The sequence below is a fragment of the Schistocerca americana genome, chromosome X (genome assembly GCF_021461395.2).
Source record: "Schistocerca americana isolate TAMUIC-IGC-003095 chromosome X, iqSchAmer2.1, whole genome shotgun sequence".
Taxonomy (NCBI): domain Eukaryota; kingdom Metazoa; phylum Arthropoda; class Insecta; order Orthoptera; family Acrididae; genus Schistocerca; species Schistocerca americana.
The window spans coordinates 73,946,373-73,964,927 of NC_060130.1; positions in this window are offsets into that span (position 1 = coordinate 73,946,373).

Here is an 18,555-nt window from a genome sequence, read left to right on the forward strand (position 1 = left end):
AGAACGTTAGAGTGTCAATCCTCCTGTACTTAAGTCGGCATTGTGCCTTTTGTATTAAATTCGGATGCAATTTCTCTGTTTCATCGTCAATAAGAAGGTCCAAGGGATACAGTAAACCGGAAGTGAAGCATCGGAATCTAAACCTGGACTCTTACGAGAGCTTCAAATCATAGAGAGTTAGAGTGTCAGTCCACTTGTACATAAGTCATCATTGTGCCTTTTGTATTAAATTCGGATGCAATTTCTGTGTTTCATCGTCAATAAGAATGTCCAAGGGATACAGTTAACCTGAAGTGATCCATCGGAATCTCAAACTGGACTCACAGGAGAGTTTCAAATCATAGAGAGTTAGAGTGTCAGTCCTCTAGTACTTGAGTCGTCATTGTGCCCTTTGTTTTAATTTCGGATGCAATTTCTGTGTTTCATCGTCAATAAGAAGGTCCAAGTTATACTGTAAACCTGAAGGGATCCATCAGAATCTAAAGCTGGACTCACAGGAGAGGTTCAAATCATAAAGAGTTAGAGTGTCAGTCCTCTTGTATTTAGGTCGGCATTGTGCCTTTTGTATTAAATTCGGATGCAATATCTGTGTTTTATCGTCAATAAGAAGGTCCAAGGTATACAGTAACTTTAAGTGAAGCATCGGATTCTAAAACTGGACTCTCAGGAGAGGATCAAATCATTGAAAGTTAGAGTGTCAGTTCTTTTGTACTTAAGTCGGCATTGTGTCCTTTGTATTAAATTCGGATGCAATATCTGTGTTTCATCGTCAATAAGAAGGTCCAAGGGATACAGTAAACCTGAGGTGAAGCATCGGAATCTAAATCTGGACTCACGGGGGAAATTCAAATCATAGAGAGTTAGAGTGTCAGTCCTCTTGTACTTAAGTCGGCATTGTGCCTTTTGTATTAAATTCGGATGCAATTTCTGTGTTTCATCGTCAATAAGAAGGTCCAAGTTATACTGTAAACCTGAAGTGAAGCATCGGAATCAAAAACTGGACTCACAGGAGAGGTTCAAATCATAGAGAGTTAGAGTGTCAGTCCTCTTGGACTTAAGTCGGCATTGTGATTTTTGTATTAAATTCGGATGTAATTTCTGTGATTCAATGTCAATAAGAAGGTCCAAGTGGTACAGTAAACCTGAAGTGAAGGATCGGAATCTAACTCTGGACTCACAGGAGATTTTCAAATCATAGGGAGTTAGAGTCTCAGTCCTCTTGTCCATAATGCCTTTTGTATTAAATTTGGATGCAATTTCTGTGTTTCATCGTCAATAACAAGGTCCCACGAATACAGTAAACCTGAAGTGAAGCATCGGATTCTAAAACCGGACTCACAGGACAGGTTCAAATCATAGAAAGTTAGAGTGTCAGTCCTCTTGTACTTAAGTCGGCATTGTGTCTTTTGTATTAAATTCGGATGCCATATCTGTGTTTCATCGTCAATTAGAAGGTCCAAGGGTTACAGTAAACCTGAAGAGAAGCAACGGAATCTAAAACTGGTCTCACAGGAGAGGTTCAAATCATAGAAAGTTAGAGTGTCAGTCGTCTTGTACTTCAGTAGGGATTCTGCCTTTTGTATTAAATTCGGATGCAATTTTTGTGTTTCATCGTCAATAAGAAGGTCCAAGGGATACAGTAGACCTGAAGTGAAGCAATGGAACCTAAAACTGGTCTCACAGGAGAGGTTCAAATCATAGAGAGTTAGAGTGTCAGTCCTCTTGTACTTAAGTCGGCATTGTGCCTTTTGTATTAAATTCGGATGCAATTTCTGTGTTTCATCGTCAATAAGAATGTCCAAGGGATACAGTTAACCTGAAGTGAAGCATCGGAATCTAAAACTGGACTCACAGGAGAGGTTCAAATCATAGAAAGTTAGAGTGTCAGTCCTCCTGTACTAAAGTCGGCATTGTGCCTTTTGCATTAATTTCGGATGCAATTTCTGTGTTATATCGTCAATTGGAAGGTCCAAGGTATACAGTTACCTGATGTGAAGCATCGAAATCTAAAACTGGACCCACAGGAAAGGTTCAAATCATAGAAAGTTAGAGTGTCAGTCCTCTTGTACTTATGTCGGCATTGTGCCTTTCGTATTAAAGTCGGATGCAATTTCTGTGTTCCATCGTCAATAAGAAGGTCCAAGGGATACAGTCAACCTGAAGTGAAGCATCGGATTCTATAACTGAACTCACAGGAGAGGTTCAAATCATAGAAAGTTAGAGTATCAGTCCTCTTGTACTTACGTCGGCATTGTGCCTTTTGTATTAAATTCTAATGCAATTTCTGTGTTTCATCGTCCATTCGAAGGTCCAAGGGATACAGTAAACCTGAAGTAAAGCATAGGAATCTAAAACTGTACTTACAGGAGAGTTTCAAATCATAGAAAGTTAGAGTGTCAGTCCTCTTGTACTTAAGCCGGCATTGTGCCTTTTGTATCAAATTCGGATGCAATTTCTGTGTTTTATCGTCAATAAGAAGGTCCAAGGGATACAGTAAACCTGAAATGAAGCATCGGAATCTAAAACTGGACTCTCAGGAGGGATTCAAATCATAGAGAGATAGAGTGTCAGCGCTCTTGTACTTAAGTCGGCATTGTGCATTTTGTATTAAATTCGTCTGCATTTTCTGTGTTTCATCGTCAATAAGATGGTCCAAGGGATACAGTAAACCTGAAGTGAAGCATCGGAATCTGAAACTGGACTCACAGGAGAGGTTCAAATCATAGGGAGTTAGAGTGTCAGTCCTCTTGTACTTAAGTCGGCATTGTGCCTTTTGTATTAAATTCGGGTGCAATTTCTGTGTTTCATCGTCAATATGAAGGTCCAAGGGATACAGTAAACCTGAAGTGAAGCATCGGAATCTAAAACTGGACTCACAGGAGAGGTTTAAATCATAGAGAGTTAGAGTGTCAGTCCTCTTGTACTTAAGTCGGCATTGTGCCTTTTGTATTAAATTCGGATGCAATTTTTGTGTTTCATCGTCAATAAGAAGGTCCAAGGGATACAGTAAACCTGAAGTGAAGCATCGGAATCTAAAACTGGACTCACAGCAGAGATTCAAATCATAGAGAGTTAGAGTGTCAGTCCTCTTGTACTTAAGTCGGTATTGTGCCTTTTGTATTAAATTCGGATTCAATTTCTGTGTTTCATCGTCAATAAGAAGGTCCAAGTTATACTGTAAACCTGAAGTGGAGCAACGGAATCAAAAACTGGACTCACAGGAGAGGTTCACATCATAGAGAGTTAGAGTGTCAGTCCTCTTGTACTTAAGTCGGCATTGTGCCTTTGTATTAAATTCGGATGCAATTTCTGTGTTTCATCGTAAATAACAAGGTCCCACGAATACAGTAAACCTGAAGTGAAGCATCGGAATCTAAAACTGGACTCACAGAGGAGGTTCAAATCATACAAATGTAGAGTGTCAGTCCTCTTGTACTTAAGTTGGCATTGTGCCTTTTGTATTAAATTCGGATGCAATTTCTGTGTTTTATCGTCAATAAGAAGGTCCTAGGTATACAGTAACCTGAAGTGAAGCATCGGAATCTAAAACCGGACTCACAGGAGAGGTTCAAATCATAGAAAGTTTGAGTGTCAGTCCTCTCGTACTTAAGTTGGCATTGTGTCTTTTGTTTTAAATTCGGATGCAATATCTGTGTTTCATCGTCAATAAGAAGGTCCAAGGGATACAGTAAACCTGAGGTGAAGCATCGGAATCTGAAACGGGACTCACAGAAGAGGATCATATCATAGAAAGTTAGAGTGTCAGTCCTCTTGTACTTAAGTCGGCATTGTGGCTTTTGTATTAAATTCGGATGCAATTTCTGTGTTTCATCGTCAATAAGAAGGTGCAAGGGATACAGTTAACCTGAAGTAAAGCATCGGAATCTAAAAATGGACTCACAGGAGAGATTCAAATCATAGAGAGTTAGACTGTCAGTCCTCTTGTACTTAAGTCGGCATTGTGCCTTTTGTATTAAATTCGGATGCAATTTCTGTGTTTCATCGTCAATAAGAAGCTCCAAGTTATACTAAAAACCTGATGTGAAGCATCGGTATCATAAACTGGATTCACAGGAGAGGTTCAAATCATAGAGAGTTAGAGTGTACGTCCTCTAGTACTTAAGTCGGCATTGTGCCTTTTGTATTAAATTCGGATGCAATTTCTCTGTTTCATCGTCAATAAGAAGGTCCAAGGGATACAGTAAACCGGAAGTGAAGCATCGGAATCTAAACCTCGACTCTTACGAGAGGTTCAAATCATAGAGAGTTAGAGTGTCAGTCCACTTGTACATAAGTCGTCATTGTGCTTTTTGTATTAAATTCGGATTCAATTTCTGTGTTTCATCGTCAATAAGAATGTCCAAGGGATACAGTTAACCTGAAGTGATCCATCGGAATCTAAAACTGGACTCACAGGATAGGTTAAAATCATAGAGAGTTAGAGTGTCAGTCCTCTAGTACTTGAGTCGTCATTGTGCCCTTTGTATTAAATTCGGATGCAATTTCTGTGTTTCATCGTCAATAAGAAGGTCCAAGGGATACAGTAAACCTGAAGTGAAGCATCGGAATCTAAAACTGGACTCACAGCAGAGGTTCAAATCATAGAAAGTTAGAGTGTCAGTCCTCTTGTATTTCAGTCGGCATTGTGCCATTTGTATAACATTCGGATGCAATTTCTGTGTTTTATCGTCAATAAGAAGGTCCAAGGGATACAGTAAACCTGAAGTGAAGCATCGGAAACTAAAACTGGACTCACAGTGGAGGTTCAAATCATAGAGAGTTAGAGTGTCAGTCCTCTTGTACTTAAGTCGGCATTGTGCCTTTTGTATTAAATTCGGATGCAATTTCTGTGTTTCATCGTCAATAAGAAGGTCCAAGTTATACTGTAAACCTGAAGTGAAGCATCGGAATCAAAAACTGGATTCACAGGATAGGGTCAAATCATAGAGAGTTAGAGTGTCCGTCCTCTAGTAATTAAGTCGGCATTGTGCCTTTTGTATTAAATTCGGATGCAATTTCTGTGATTGGATGTCAATAAGAAGTTCCAAGTGGTACAGTAAACCTTAAGTGACGAATCGGAATCTAATACTGGACTTAAAGGAGAGGTTCCAATCATAGAGAGTTAGAGTCTCAGTCCTCTTGTACATAAGTCGGCATTATGCCTTTTGTATTAAATTCGAATGCAATTTCTGTGTTTTATCGTCAGTAAGATGGTCCAAGGTATACAGTAACCTGAAGTGAAGCATCAAAATCTAAAACCGGACTCACAGGAGAGGTTCAAATCATAGAACGTTAGAGTGTCAATCCTCCTGTACTTAAGTCGGCATTGTGCCTTTTGTATTAAATTCGGATGCAATTTCTCTGTTTCATCGTCAATAAGAAGGTCCAAGGGATACAGTAAACCGGAAGTGAAGCATCGGAATCTAAACCTGGACTCTTACGAGAGGTTCAAATCATAGAGGGTTAGAGTGTCAGTCCACTTGTACATAAGTCGTCATTGTGCCTTTTGTATTAAATTCGGATGCAATTTCTGTGTTTCATCGTTAATAAGAATGTCCAAGGGATACTGTTAACCTGAAGTGATCCATCTGAATCTAAAACTGGACTCACAGGAGAGGTTCAAATCATAGAGAGTTAGAGTGTCAGTCCTCTAGTACTTGAGTCGTCATTGTGCCCTTTGTATTAATTTCGGATGCAATTTCTTTGTTTCATCGTCAATAAGAAGGTCCAAGTTATACTGTAAACCTGAAGGGATCCATCAGAATCTAAAACTGGACTCACAGGAGAGGTTCAAATCATAAAGAGTTAGAGTGTCAGTCCTCTTGTATTTAGGTCGGCATTGTGCCTTTTGTATTAAATTCGGATGCAATATCTGTGTTTTATCGTCAATAAGAAGGTCCAAGGTATACAGTAACTTTAAGTGAAGCATCGGATTCTAAAACTGGACTCTCAGGAGAGGTTCAAATCAATGAAAGTTAGAGTGTCAGTCCTTTTGTACTTAAGTCGGCATTGTGTCTTTTGTATTAAATTCGGATGCAATATCTGTGTTTCATCGTCAATAAGAATGTCCAAGGGATACAGTAAACCTGAGGTGAAGCATCGGAATCTAAAACTGGACTCACAGGAGAGATTCAAATCATAGAGATTTAGAGTGTCAGTCCTCTTGTACTTAAGTCGGCATTGTTCCTTTTGTATTAAATTTGAATACAATTTCTGTGTTTCATCGTCAATAAGAAGGTCCAAGGGATACAGTTAACCTGAAGTGAAGCATCGGAATCTAAATCTGGACTCACGGGGGAAATTCAAATCATAGAGAGTTAGAGTGTCAGTCCTCTTGTACTTAAGTCGGCATTGTGCCTTTTGTATTAAATTCGGATGCAATTTCTGTGTTTCATCGTCAATAAGAAGGTCCAAGTTATACTGTAAACCTGAAGTGAAGCATCGGAATCAAAAACTGGACTCACAGGAGAGGTTCAAATCATAGAGAGTTAGAGTGTCAGTCCTCTTGGACTTAAGTCGGCATTGTGACTTTTGTATTAAATTAGGATGCAATTTCTGTGATTCAATGTCAATAAGAAGGTCCAAGTGGTACAGTAAACCTGAAGTGAAGGATCGGAATCTAATACTGGACTCACAGGAGAGGTTCAAATCATAGAGAGTTAGAGTCTCAGTCCTCTTGTCCATAATGCCTTTTGTATTAAATTTGGATGCAATTTCTGTGTTTCATCGTCAATAACAAGGTCCCACGAATACAGTAAACCTGAAGTGAAGCATCGGATTCTAAAACCGGACTCACAGGACAGGTTCAAATCATAGAAAGTTAGAGTGTCAGTCCTCTTGTACTTAAGTCGGCATTGTGTCTTTTGTATTAAATTCGGATGCCATATCTGTGTTTCATCGTCAATTAGAAGGTCCAAGGGTTACAGTAAACCTGAAGTGAAGCAACGGAATCTAAAACTGGTCTCACAGGAGAGGTTCAAATCATAGAAAGTTAGAGTGTCAGTCGCCTTGTACTTCAGTAGGCATTGTGCCTTTTGTATTAAATTCGGATGCAATTTTTGTGTTTCATCGTCAATAAGAAGGTCCAAGGGATACAGTAAACCTGAAGTGAAGCAATGGAACCTAAAACTGGTCTCACAGGAGAGGTTCAAATCGTAGAGAGTTAGAGTGTCAGTCCTCTTGTACTTAAGTCGGCATTGTGCCTTTTGTATTAAATTCGGATGCAATTTCTGTGTTTCATCGTCAATAAGAATGTCCAAGGGATACAGTTAACCTGAAGTGAAGCATCGGAATCTAAAACTGGACTCACAGGAGAGATTCAAATCATAGGGAGTCAGAGTGTCAGTCCTCCTGTACTAAAGTCGGCATTGTGCCTTTTGTATTAATTTCGGATGCAATTTCTGTGTTATATCGTCAATTGGAAGGTCCAAGGTATACAGTTACCTGATGTGAAGCATCGAAATCTAAAACTGGACCCACAGGAGAGGTTCAAATCATAGAAAGTTAGAGTGTCAGTCCTCTTGTACTTATGTCGGAATTGTGCCTTTCGTATTAATGTCGGATGCAATTACTGTGTTCCATCGTCAATAAGAAGGTCCAAGGGATACAGTCAACCTGAAGTGAAGCATCGGATTCTATAACTGAACTCACAGGAGAGGTTCAAATCATAGAAAGTTAGAGTATCAGTCCTCTTGTACTTACGTCGGCATTGTGCCTTTTGTATTAAATTCTAATGCAATTTCTGTGTTTCATCGTCCATTCGAAGGTCCAAGGGATACAGTAAACCTGAAATGAAGCATCGGAATCTAAAACTGGACTCACAGCAGAGGTTCAAATAATAGAAAGTTAGAGTGTCAGTCCTCTTGTACTTAAGTCGGCATTGTGCCTTTTGTATTACATTCGGATGCAATTTCTGTGTTTCATCGTCAATAAGAAGGTCCAAGGGATACAGTAAACCTGAACTGAAGCATCGGAATCTAAAACTGGACTCTCAGGAGGGATTCAAATCATAGAGAGATAGAGTGTCAGCGCTCTTGTACTTAAGTCGGTATTGTGCCCTTTGTATTAAATTCGTCTGCAATTTCTGTGTTTCATCGTCAATAAGAAGGTCCAAGGGATACAGTAAACCTGAAGTGAAGCATCGGAATCTGAAACTGGACTCACAGGAGAGGTTCAAATCATAGGGAGTTAGAGTGTCAGTCCTCTTGTACTTAAGTAGGCATTGTGCCTTTTGTATTAAATTCGGGTGCAATTTCTGTGTTTCATCGTCAATATGAAGGTCCAAGGGATACAGTAAACCTGAAGTGAAGCATCGGAATCTAAAACTGGACTCACAGGAGAGGTTTAAATCATAGAGAGTTAGAGTGTCAGTCCTCTTGTACTTAAGTCGGCATTGTGCCTTTTGTATTAAATTCGGATGCAATTTTTGTGTTTCATCGTCAATAAGAAGGTCCAAGGGATACAGTAAACCTGAAGTGAAGCAATGGAATCTAAAACTGGTCTCACAGGAGAGGTTCAAATCATAGAGAGTTTGAGTGTCAGTCCTCTTGTACTTAAGTCGGCATTGTGCCTTTTGTATTAAATTCGGATGCAATTTCTGTGTTTCATCGTCAATAAGAAGGTCCAAGGGATACAGTAAACCTGAGGTGAAGCATCGGAATCTAAAACTGGACTCACAGGAGAGATTTAAATCATAGAGATTTAGAGTGTCAGTCCTCTTGTACTTAAGTCGGCTTTGTTCCTTTTGTATTAAATTTGAATACAATTTCTGTGTTTCATCGTCAATAAGAAGGTCCAAGGGATACAGTAAACCTGAAGTGAAGCATCGGAATCTAAAACTGGACTCACAGCAGAGATTCAAATCATAGAGAGTTAGAGTGTCAGTCCTCTTGTACTTAAGTCGGTATTGTGCCTTTTGTATTAAATTCGGATTCAATTTCTGTGTTTCATCGTCAATAAGAAGGTCCAAGTTATACTGTAAACCTGAAGTGGAGCAACGGAATCAAAAACTGGACTCACAGGAGAGGTTCACATCATAGAGAGTTAGAGTGTCAGTCCTCTTGTACTTAAGTCGGCATTGTGCCTTTGTATTAAATTCGGATGCAATTTCTGTGTTTCATCGTAAATAACAAGGTCCCACGAATACAGTAAACCTGAAGTGAAGCATCGGAATCTAAAACTGGACTCACAGAGGAGGTTCAAATCATACAAATGTAGAGTGTCAGTCCTCTTGTACTTAAGTTGGCATTGTGCCTTTTGTATTAAATTCGGATGCAATTTCTGTGTTTTATCGTCAATAAGAAGGTCCTAGGTATACAGTAACCTGAAGTGAAGCATCGGAATCTAAAACCGGACTCACAGGAGAGGTTCAAATCATAGAAAGTTTGAGTGTCAGTCCTCTCGTACTTAAGTTGGCATTGTGTCTTTTGTTTTAAATTCGGATGCAATATCTGTGTTTCATCGTCAATAAGAAGGTCCAAGGGATACAGTAAACCTGAGGTGAAGCATCGGAATCTGAAACGGGACTCACAGAAGAGGATCAAATCATTGAAAGTTAGAGTGTCAGTCCTCTTGTACTTAAGTCGGCATTGTGGCTTTTGTATTAAATTCGGATGCAATTTCTGTGTTTCATCGTCAATAAGAAGGTGCAAGGGATACAGTTAACCTGAAGTAAAGCATCGGAATCTAAAAATGGACTCACAGGAGAGATTCAAATCATAGAGAGTTAGACTGTCAGTCCTCTTGTACTTAAGTCGGCATTGTGCCTTTTGTATTAAATTCGGATGCAATTTCTGTGTTTCATCGTCAATAAGAAGCTCCAAGTTATACTAAAAACCTGATGTGAAGCATCGGTATCATAAACTGGATTCACAGGAGAGGTTCAAATCATAGAGAGTTAGAGTGTACGTCCTCTAGTACTTAAGTCGGCATTGTGCCTTTTGTATTAAATTCGGATGCAATTTCTCTGTTTCATCGTCAATAAGAAGGTCCAAGGGATACAGTAAACCGGAAGTGAAGCATCGGAATCTAAACCTGGACTCTTACGAGAGGTTCAAATCATAGAGAGTTAGAGTGTCAGTCCACTTGTACATAAGTCGTCATTGTGCTTTTTGTATTAAATTCGGATTCAATTTCTGTGTTTCATCGTCAATAAGAATGTCCAAGGGATACAGTTAACCTGAAGTGATCCATCGGAATCTAAAACTGGACTCACAGGAGAGGTTCAAATCATAGAGAGTTAGAGTGTCAGTCCTCTAGTACTTGAGTCGTCATTGTGCCCTTTGTATTAAATTCGGATGCAATTTCTGTGTTTCATCGTCAATAAGAAGGTCCAAGGGATACAGTAAACCTGAAGTGAAGCATCGGAATCTAAAACTGGACTCACAGCAGAGGTTCAAATCATAGAAAGTTAGAGTGTCAGTCCTCTTGTATTTCAGTCGGCATTGTGCCATTTGTATAACATTCGGATGCAATTTCTGTGTTTTATCGTCAATAAGAAGGTCCAAGGGATACAGTAAACCTGAAGTGAAGCATCGGAAACTAAAACTGGACTCACAGTGGAGGTTCAAATCATAGAGAGTTAGAGTGTCAGTCCTCTTGTACTTAAGTCGGCATTGTGCCTTTTGTATTAAATTCGGATGCAATTTCTGTGTTTCATCGTCAATAAGAAGGTCCAAGTTATACTGTAAACCTGAAGTGAAGCATCGGAATCAAAAACTGGATTCACAGGATAGGGTCAAATCATAGAGAGTTAGAGTGTCCGTCCTCTAGTAATTAAGTCGGCATTGTGCCTTTTGTATTAAATTCGGATGCAATTTCTGTGATTCAATGTCAATAAGAAGGTCCAAGTGGTACAGTAAACCTTAAGTGAAGAATCGGAATCTAATACTGGACTTAAAGGAGAGGTTCCAATCATAGAGAGTTAGAGTCTCAGTCCTCTTGTACATAAGTCGGCATTATGCCTTTTGTATTAAATTCGAATGCAATTTCTGTGTTTTATCGTCAGTAAGATGGTCCAAGGTATACAGTAACCTGAAGTGAAGCATCAAAATCTAAAACCGGACTCACAGGAGAGGTTCAAATCATAGAACGTTAGAGTGTCAATCCTCCTGTTCTTAAGTCGGCATTGTGCCTTTTGTATTAAATTCGGATGCAATTTCTCTGTTTCATCGTCAATAAGAAGGTCCAAGGGATACAGTAAACCGGAAGTGAAGCATCGGAATCTAAACCTGGACTCTTACGAGAGGTTCAAATCATAGAGAGTTAGAGTGTCAGTCCACTTGTACATAAGTCGTCATTGTGCCTTTTGTATTAAATTCGGATGCAATTTCTGTGTTTCATCGTCAATAAGAATGTCCAAGGGATACTGTTAACCTGAAGTGATCCATCTGAATCTAAAACTGGACTCACAGGAGAGGTTCAAATCATAGAGAGTTAGAGTGTCAGTCCTCTAGTACTTGAGTCGTCATTGTGCCCTTTGTATTAATTTCGGATGCAATTTCTTTGTTTCATCGTCAATAAGAAGGTCCAAGTTATACTGTAAACCTGAAGGGATCCATCAGAATCTAAAACTGGACTCACAGGAGAGGTTCAAATCATAAAGAGTTAGAGTGTCAGTCCTCTTGTATTTAGGTCGGCATTGTGCCTTTTGTATTAAATTCGGATGCAATATCTGTGTTTTATCGTCAATAAGAAGGTCCAAGGTATACAGTAACTTTAAGTGAAGCATCGGATTCTAAAACTGGACTCTCAGGAGAGGTTCAAATCAATGAAAGTTAGAGTGTCAGTCCTTTTGTACTTAAGTCGGCATTGTTTCTTTTGTATTAAATTCGGATGCAATATCTGTGTTTCATCGTCAATAAGAATGTCCAAGGGATACAGTAAACCTGAGGTGAAGCATCGGAATCTAAAACTGGACTCACAGGAGAGATTCAAATCATAGAGATTTAGAGTGTCAGTCCTCTTGTACTTAAGTCGGCATTGTTCCTTTTGTATTAAATTTGAATACAATTTCTGTGTTTCATCGTCAATAAGAAGGTCCAAGGGATACAGTTAACCTGAAGTGAAGCATCGGAATCTAAATCTGGACTCACGGGGGAAATTCAAATCATAGAGAGTTAGAGTGTCAGTCCTCTTGTACTTAAGTCGGCATTGTGCCTTTTGTATTAAATTCGGATGCAATTTCTGTGTTTCATCGTCAATAAGAAGGTCCAAGTTATACTGTAAACCTGAAGTGAAGCATCGGAATCAAAAACTGGACTCACAGGAGAGGTTCAAATCATAGAGAGTTAGAGTGTCAGTCCTCTTGGACTTAAGTCGGCATTGTGACTTTTGTATTAAATTAGGATGCAATTTCTGTGATTCAATGTCAATAAGAAGGTCCAAGTGGTACAGTAAACCTGAAGTGAAGGATCGGAATCTAATACTGGACTCACAGGAGAGGTTCAAATCATAGAGAGTTAGAGTCTCAGTCCTCTTGTCCATAATGCCTTTTGTATTAAATTTGGATGCAATTTCTGTGTTTCATCGTCAATAACAAGGTCCCACGAATACAGTAAACCTGAAGTGAAGCATCGGATTCTAAAACCGGACTCACAGGACAGGTTCAAATCATAGAAAGTTAGAGTGTCAGTCCTCTTGTACTTAAGTCGGCATTGTGTCTTTTGTATTAAATTCGGATGCCATATCTGTGTTTCATCGTCAATTAGAAGGTCCAAGGGTTACAGTAAACCTGAAGTGAAGCAACGGAATCTAAAACTGGTCTCACAGGAGAGGTTCAAATCATAGAAAGTTAGAGTGTCAGTCGCCTTGTACTTCAGTAGGCATTGTGCCTTTTGTATTAAATTCGGATGCAATTTTTGTGTTTCATCGTCAATAAGAAGGTCCAAGGGATACAGTAAACCTGAAGTGAAGCAATGGAACCTAAAACTGGTCTCACAGGAGAGGTTCAAATCATAGAGAGTTAGAGTGTCAGTCCTCTTGTACTTAAGTCGGCATTGTGCCTTTTGTATTAAATTCGGATGCAATTTCTGTGTTTCATCGTCAATAAGAATGTCCAAGGGATACAGTTAACCTGAAGTGAAGCATCGGAATCTAAAACTGGACTCACAGGAGAGATTCAAATCATAGGGAGTCAGAGTGTCAGTCCTCCTGTACTAAAGTCGGCATTGTGCCTTTTGTATTAATTTCGGATGCAATTTCTGTGTTATATCGTCAATTGGAAGGTCCAAGGTATACAGTTACCTGATGTGAAGCATCGAAATCTAAAACTGGACCCACAGGAGAGGTTCAAATCATAGAAAGTTAGAGTGTCAGTCCTCTTGTACTTATGTCGGAATTGTGCCTTTCGTATTAATGTCGGATGCAATTTCTGTGTTCCATCGTCAATAAGAAGGTCCAAGGGATACAGTCAACCTGAAGTGAAGCATCGGATTCTATAACTGAACTCACAGGAGAGGTTAAAATCATAGAAAGTTAGAGTATCAGTCCTCTTGTACTTACGTCGGCATTGTGCCTTTTGTATTAAATTCTAATGCAATTTCTGTGTTTCATCGTCCATTCGAAGGTCCAAGGGATACAGTAAACCTGAAATGAAGCATCGGAATCTAAAACTGGACTCACAGCAGAGGTTCAAATAATAGAAAGTTAGAGTGTCAGTCCTCTTGTACTTAAGTCGGCATTGTGCCTTGTGTATTACATTCGGATGCAATTTCTGTGTTTCATCGTCAATAAGAAGGTCCAAGGGATACAGTAAACCTGAACTGAAGCATCGGAATCTAAAACTGGACTCTCAGGAGGGATTCAAATCATAGAGAGATAGAGTGTCAGCGCTCTTGTACTTAAGTCGGTATTGTGCCCTTTGTATTAAATTCGTCTGCAATTTCTGTGTTTCATCGTCAATAAGAAGGTCCAAGGGATACAGTAAACCTGAAGTGAAGCATCGGAATCTGAAACTGGACTCACAGGAGAGGTTCAAATCATAGGGAGTTAGAGTGTCAGTCCTCTTGTACTTAAGTAGGCATTGTGCCTTTTGTATTAAATTCGGGTGCAATTTCTGTGTTTCATCGTCAATATGAAGGTCCAAGGGATACAGTAAACCTGAAGTGAAGCATCGGAATCTAAAACTGGACTCACAGGAGAGGTTTAAATCATAGAGAGTTAGAGTGTCAGTCCTCTTGTACTTAAGTCGGCATTGTGCCTTTTGTATTAAATTCGGATGCAATTTTTGTGTTTCATCGTCAATAAGAAGGTCCAAGGGATACAGTAAACCTGAAGTGAAGCAATGGAATCTAAAACTGGTCTCACAGGAGAGGTTCAAATCATAGAGAGTTTGAGTGTCAGTCCTCTTGTACTTAAGTCGGCATTGTGCCTTTTGTATTAAATTCGGATGCAATTTCTGTGTTTCATCGTCAATAAGAAGGTCCAAGGGATACAGTAAACCTGAGGTGAAGCATCGGAATCTAAAACTGGACTCACAGGAGAGATTTAAATCATAGAGATTTAGAGTGTCAGTCCTCTTGTACTTAAGTCGGCTTTGTTCCTTTTGTATTAAATTTGAATACAATTTCTGTGTTTCATCGTCAATAAGAAGGTCCAAGGGATACAGTTAACCTGAAGTGAAGCATCGGAATCTAAATCTGGACTCACGGGGGAAATTCAAATCATAGAGAGTTAGAGTGTCAGTCCTCTTGTACTTAAGTCGGCATTGTGCCTTTTGTATTAAATTCGGATGCAATTTCTGTGTTTCATCGTCAATAAGAAGGTCCAAGTTATACTGTAAACCTGAAGTGAAGCATCGGAATCAAAAACTGGACTCACAGGAGAGGTTCAAATCATAGAGAGTTAGAGTGTCAGTCCTCTTGGACTTAAGTCGGCATTGTGACTTTTGTATTAAATTCGGATGCAATTTCTGTGATTCAATGTCAATAAGAAGGTCCAAGTGGTACAGTAAACCTGAAGTGAAGCATCGGAATCTAATACTGGACTCACAGGAGAGGTTCAAATCATAGAGAGTTAGAGTCTCAGTCCTCTTGTCCATAATGCCTTTTGTTTTAAATTTGGATGCAATTTCTGTGTTTCATCGTCAATAACAAGGTCCCACGAATACAGTAAACCTGAAGTGAAGCATCGGATTCTAAAACCGGACTCACAGGACAGGTTCAAATCATAGAAAGTTAGAGTGTCAGTCCTCTTGTACTTAAGTCGGCATTGTGTCTTTTGTATTAAATTCGGATGCCATATCTGTGTTTCATCGTCAATTAGAAGGTCCAAGGGTTACAGTAAACCTGAAGTGAAGCAACGGAATCTAAAACTGGTCTCACAGGAGAGGTTCAAATCATAGAAAGTTAGAGTGTCAGTCGTCTTGTACTTCAGTAGGCATTGTGCCTTTTGTATTAAATTCGGATGCAATTTTTGTGTTTCATCGTCAATAAGAAGGTCCAAGGGATACAGTAGACCTGAAGTGAAGCAATGGAACCTAAAACTGGTCTCACAGGAGAGGTTCAAATCATAGAGAGTTAGAGTGTCAGTCCTCTTGTACTTAAGTCGGCATTGTGCCTTTTGTATTTAATTCGGATGCAATTTCTGTGTTATATTGTCAATTGGAAGGTCCAAGGTATACAGTTACCTGATGTGAAGCATCGAAATCTAAAAGTGGACCCACAGGAGAGGTTCAAATCATAGAAAGTTAGAGTGTCAGTCCTCTTGTACTTATGTCAGCATTGTGCCTTTCGTATTAATGTCGGATGCAATTTCTGTGTTCCATCGTCAATAAGAAGGTCCAAGGGATACAGTCAACCTGAAGTGAAGCATCGGATTCTATAACTGAACTCACAGGAGAGGTTCAAATCATAGAAAGTTAGAGTATCAGTCCTCTTGTACTTACGCCGGCATTGTGCCTTTTGTATTAAATTCTAATGCAATTTCTGTGTTTCATCGTCCATTCGAAGGTCCAAGGGATACAGTAAACCTGAAGTAAAGCATAGGAATCTAAAACTGTACTTACAGGAGAGATTCAAATCATAGAAAGTTAGAGTGTCAGTCCTCTTGTACTTAAGCCGGCATTGTGCCTTTTGTATTAAATTCGGATGCAATTTCTGTGTTTTATCGTCAATAAGAAGGTCCAAGGGATACAGTAAACCTGAAATGAAGCATCGGAATCTAAAACTGGACTCACAGCAGAGGTTCAAATAATAGAAAGTTAGAGTGTCAGTCCTCTTGTACTTAAGTCGGCATTGTGCCTTTTGTATTACATTCGGATGCAATTTCTGTGTTTCATCGTCAATAAGAATATCCAAGGGATACAGTCAACCTGAAGTGAAGCTTCGGAATCTAAAACTGGACTCAATGGAGAGGTTAAAATAATAGAAAGTTAGAGTGTCAGTCCTCTTGTACTTAAGTCGGCATTGTGCCTTTTGTATCAAATTCGGATGCAATTTCTGTGTTTCATCGTCAATAAGAAGGTCCAAGGGATACAGTAAACCTGACGTGAAGCATCGGAATCTAAAACTGGACTCACTGGAGAGGTTCAGATCATAGCGAGTTAGAGTGTCAGTCCTTTTGTACTTAAGTCGGCATTGTGCTTTTGTATTAAATTCGGATGCAATTTGTGTGTTTCATCGTCAATAAGAAGGTCCAAGGGATACAGTTAACCTGAAGTGAAGCATCGGAATGTAAAACTGGACTCACAGGAGAGATTCAAATCATAGGGAGTTAGAGTGTCAGTCCTCTTGTACTTAAGTCGGCATTGTGCCTTTTGTATTATATTTGAATGCAATTTCTGTGTTTCATCGTCAATAAGAAGGTCCAAGGGATACAGTTAACCTGAAGTGAAGCATCGGAATCTAAAACTGGACTCACAGGAGAGATTCAAATCATAGAGAGTTAGAGTGTCAGTCCTCTTGTACTTAAGTCGGCATTGTGCCTTTTGTATTAAATTCGGATTCAATTAATGTGTTTCATCGTCAATAATAAGGTCCAAGTTATACTGTAAACCTGAAGTGGAGCAACGGAATCAAAAACTGGACTCAAAGGAGAGGTTCACATCATAGAGGGTTAGAGTGACGGTCCTATTGTACTTAAGTCGGCATTGTGCCTTTTGTATTAAATTCGGATGCAATGTCTGTGATTCAATGTCAATAAGAAGGTCCAAGTGCTACAGTAAACCTGAAGTGAAGAATCGGAATCTAATACTGGACTCACAGGAGAGGTTCAAATCATAGGGAGTTATAGTCTCAGTCCTCTTGTACATAAGTCGGCATTATGCCTTTTGCATTAAATTCGGATGCATTTTCTGTGTTTCATCGTCAATGAGATGGTCCATGGGATACAGTAATTCTGAGGTGAAGCATCGGAATGTACAACGGGACCCACAGGAGAGGATCAAATCATAGACAGTTAGAGTGTCAGTCCTCTTGTACTTAAGTCGGCAATGTGCTTTTGTATTAAATTCGGATGCAATTTCTGTGTTTCATCGTCAATAACAAGGTCCCACGAATACAGTAAACCTGAAGTGAATCATCGGAATCTAAAACTGGACTCACAGAGGAGGTTCAAATCATACAAATGTAGACTGTCAGTCCTCTTGTACTTAAGTTGGCATTGTGCCTTTTGTATTAAATTCGGATGCAATTTCTGTGTTTTATCGTCAATAAGAAGGTCCAAGGTTTACAGTAACCTGAAGTGAAGCATCGGAATCTAAAACCGGACTCACAGGAGAGGTTCAAATTATAGAAAGTTTGAGTGTCAGTCCTCTCGTACTTAAGTCGGCATTGTGTCTTTTGTTTTAAATTCGGATGCAATATCTGTGTTTCATCGTCAATAAGAAGGTCCAAGGGATACAGTAAACCTGAGGTGAAGCATCGGAATCTGAAACGGGACTCACAGGAGAGGTTCAAATCATAGAAAGTTAGAGTGTCAGTCCTCTTGTACTTAAGTCGGCATTGTGCCTTTTGTATTAAATTGGGATGCAATTTCTGTGTTTCATCGTCAATAAGAAGGTCCAAGGGATACAGTTAACCTGAAGTAAAGCATCTTAATCTAAAAATGGACTCACAGGAGAGATTCAAATCATAGAGAGTTAGAGTGTCAGTCCTCTTGTACTTAAGTCGGCATTGTGCATTTTGTATTAAATTCGGATGCAATTTCTGCGTTTGATCGTCAATAGGACGGTCCAAGTTATACTGTAAACCTCAAGTGAAGCATCGGAATCAAAAACTGGATTCACAGGAGAGGTTCAAATCATAGAGAGTTAGAGTGTCCGTCCTCTAGTACTTAAGTCGGCATTGTGCCTTTTGTATTAAATTCGGGTGCAATTTCTGTGATTCAATGTCAATAAGAAGGTCCAAGTGGTACAGTAAACCTTAAGTGAAGAATCGGAATCTAATACTGGACTTAAAGGAGAGGTTCCAGTCATAGAGAGTTAGAGTCTCAGTCCTCTTGTACATAAGTCGGCATTATGCCTTTTGTATTAAATTCGGATGCAATTTCTGTGTTTTATCGTCAGTAAGATGGTCCAAGGTATACAGTAACCTGAAGTGGAACATCAAAATCTAAAAC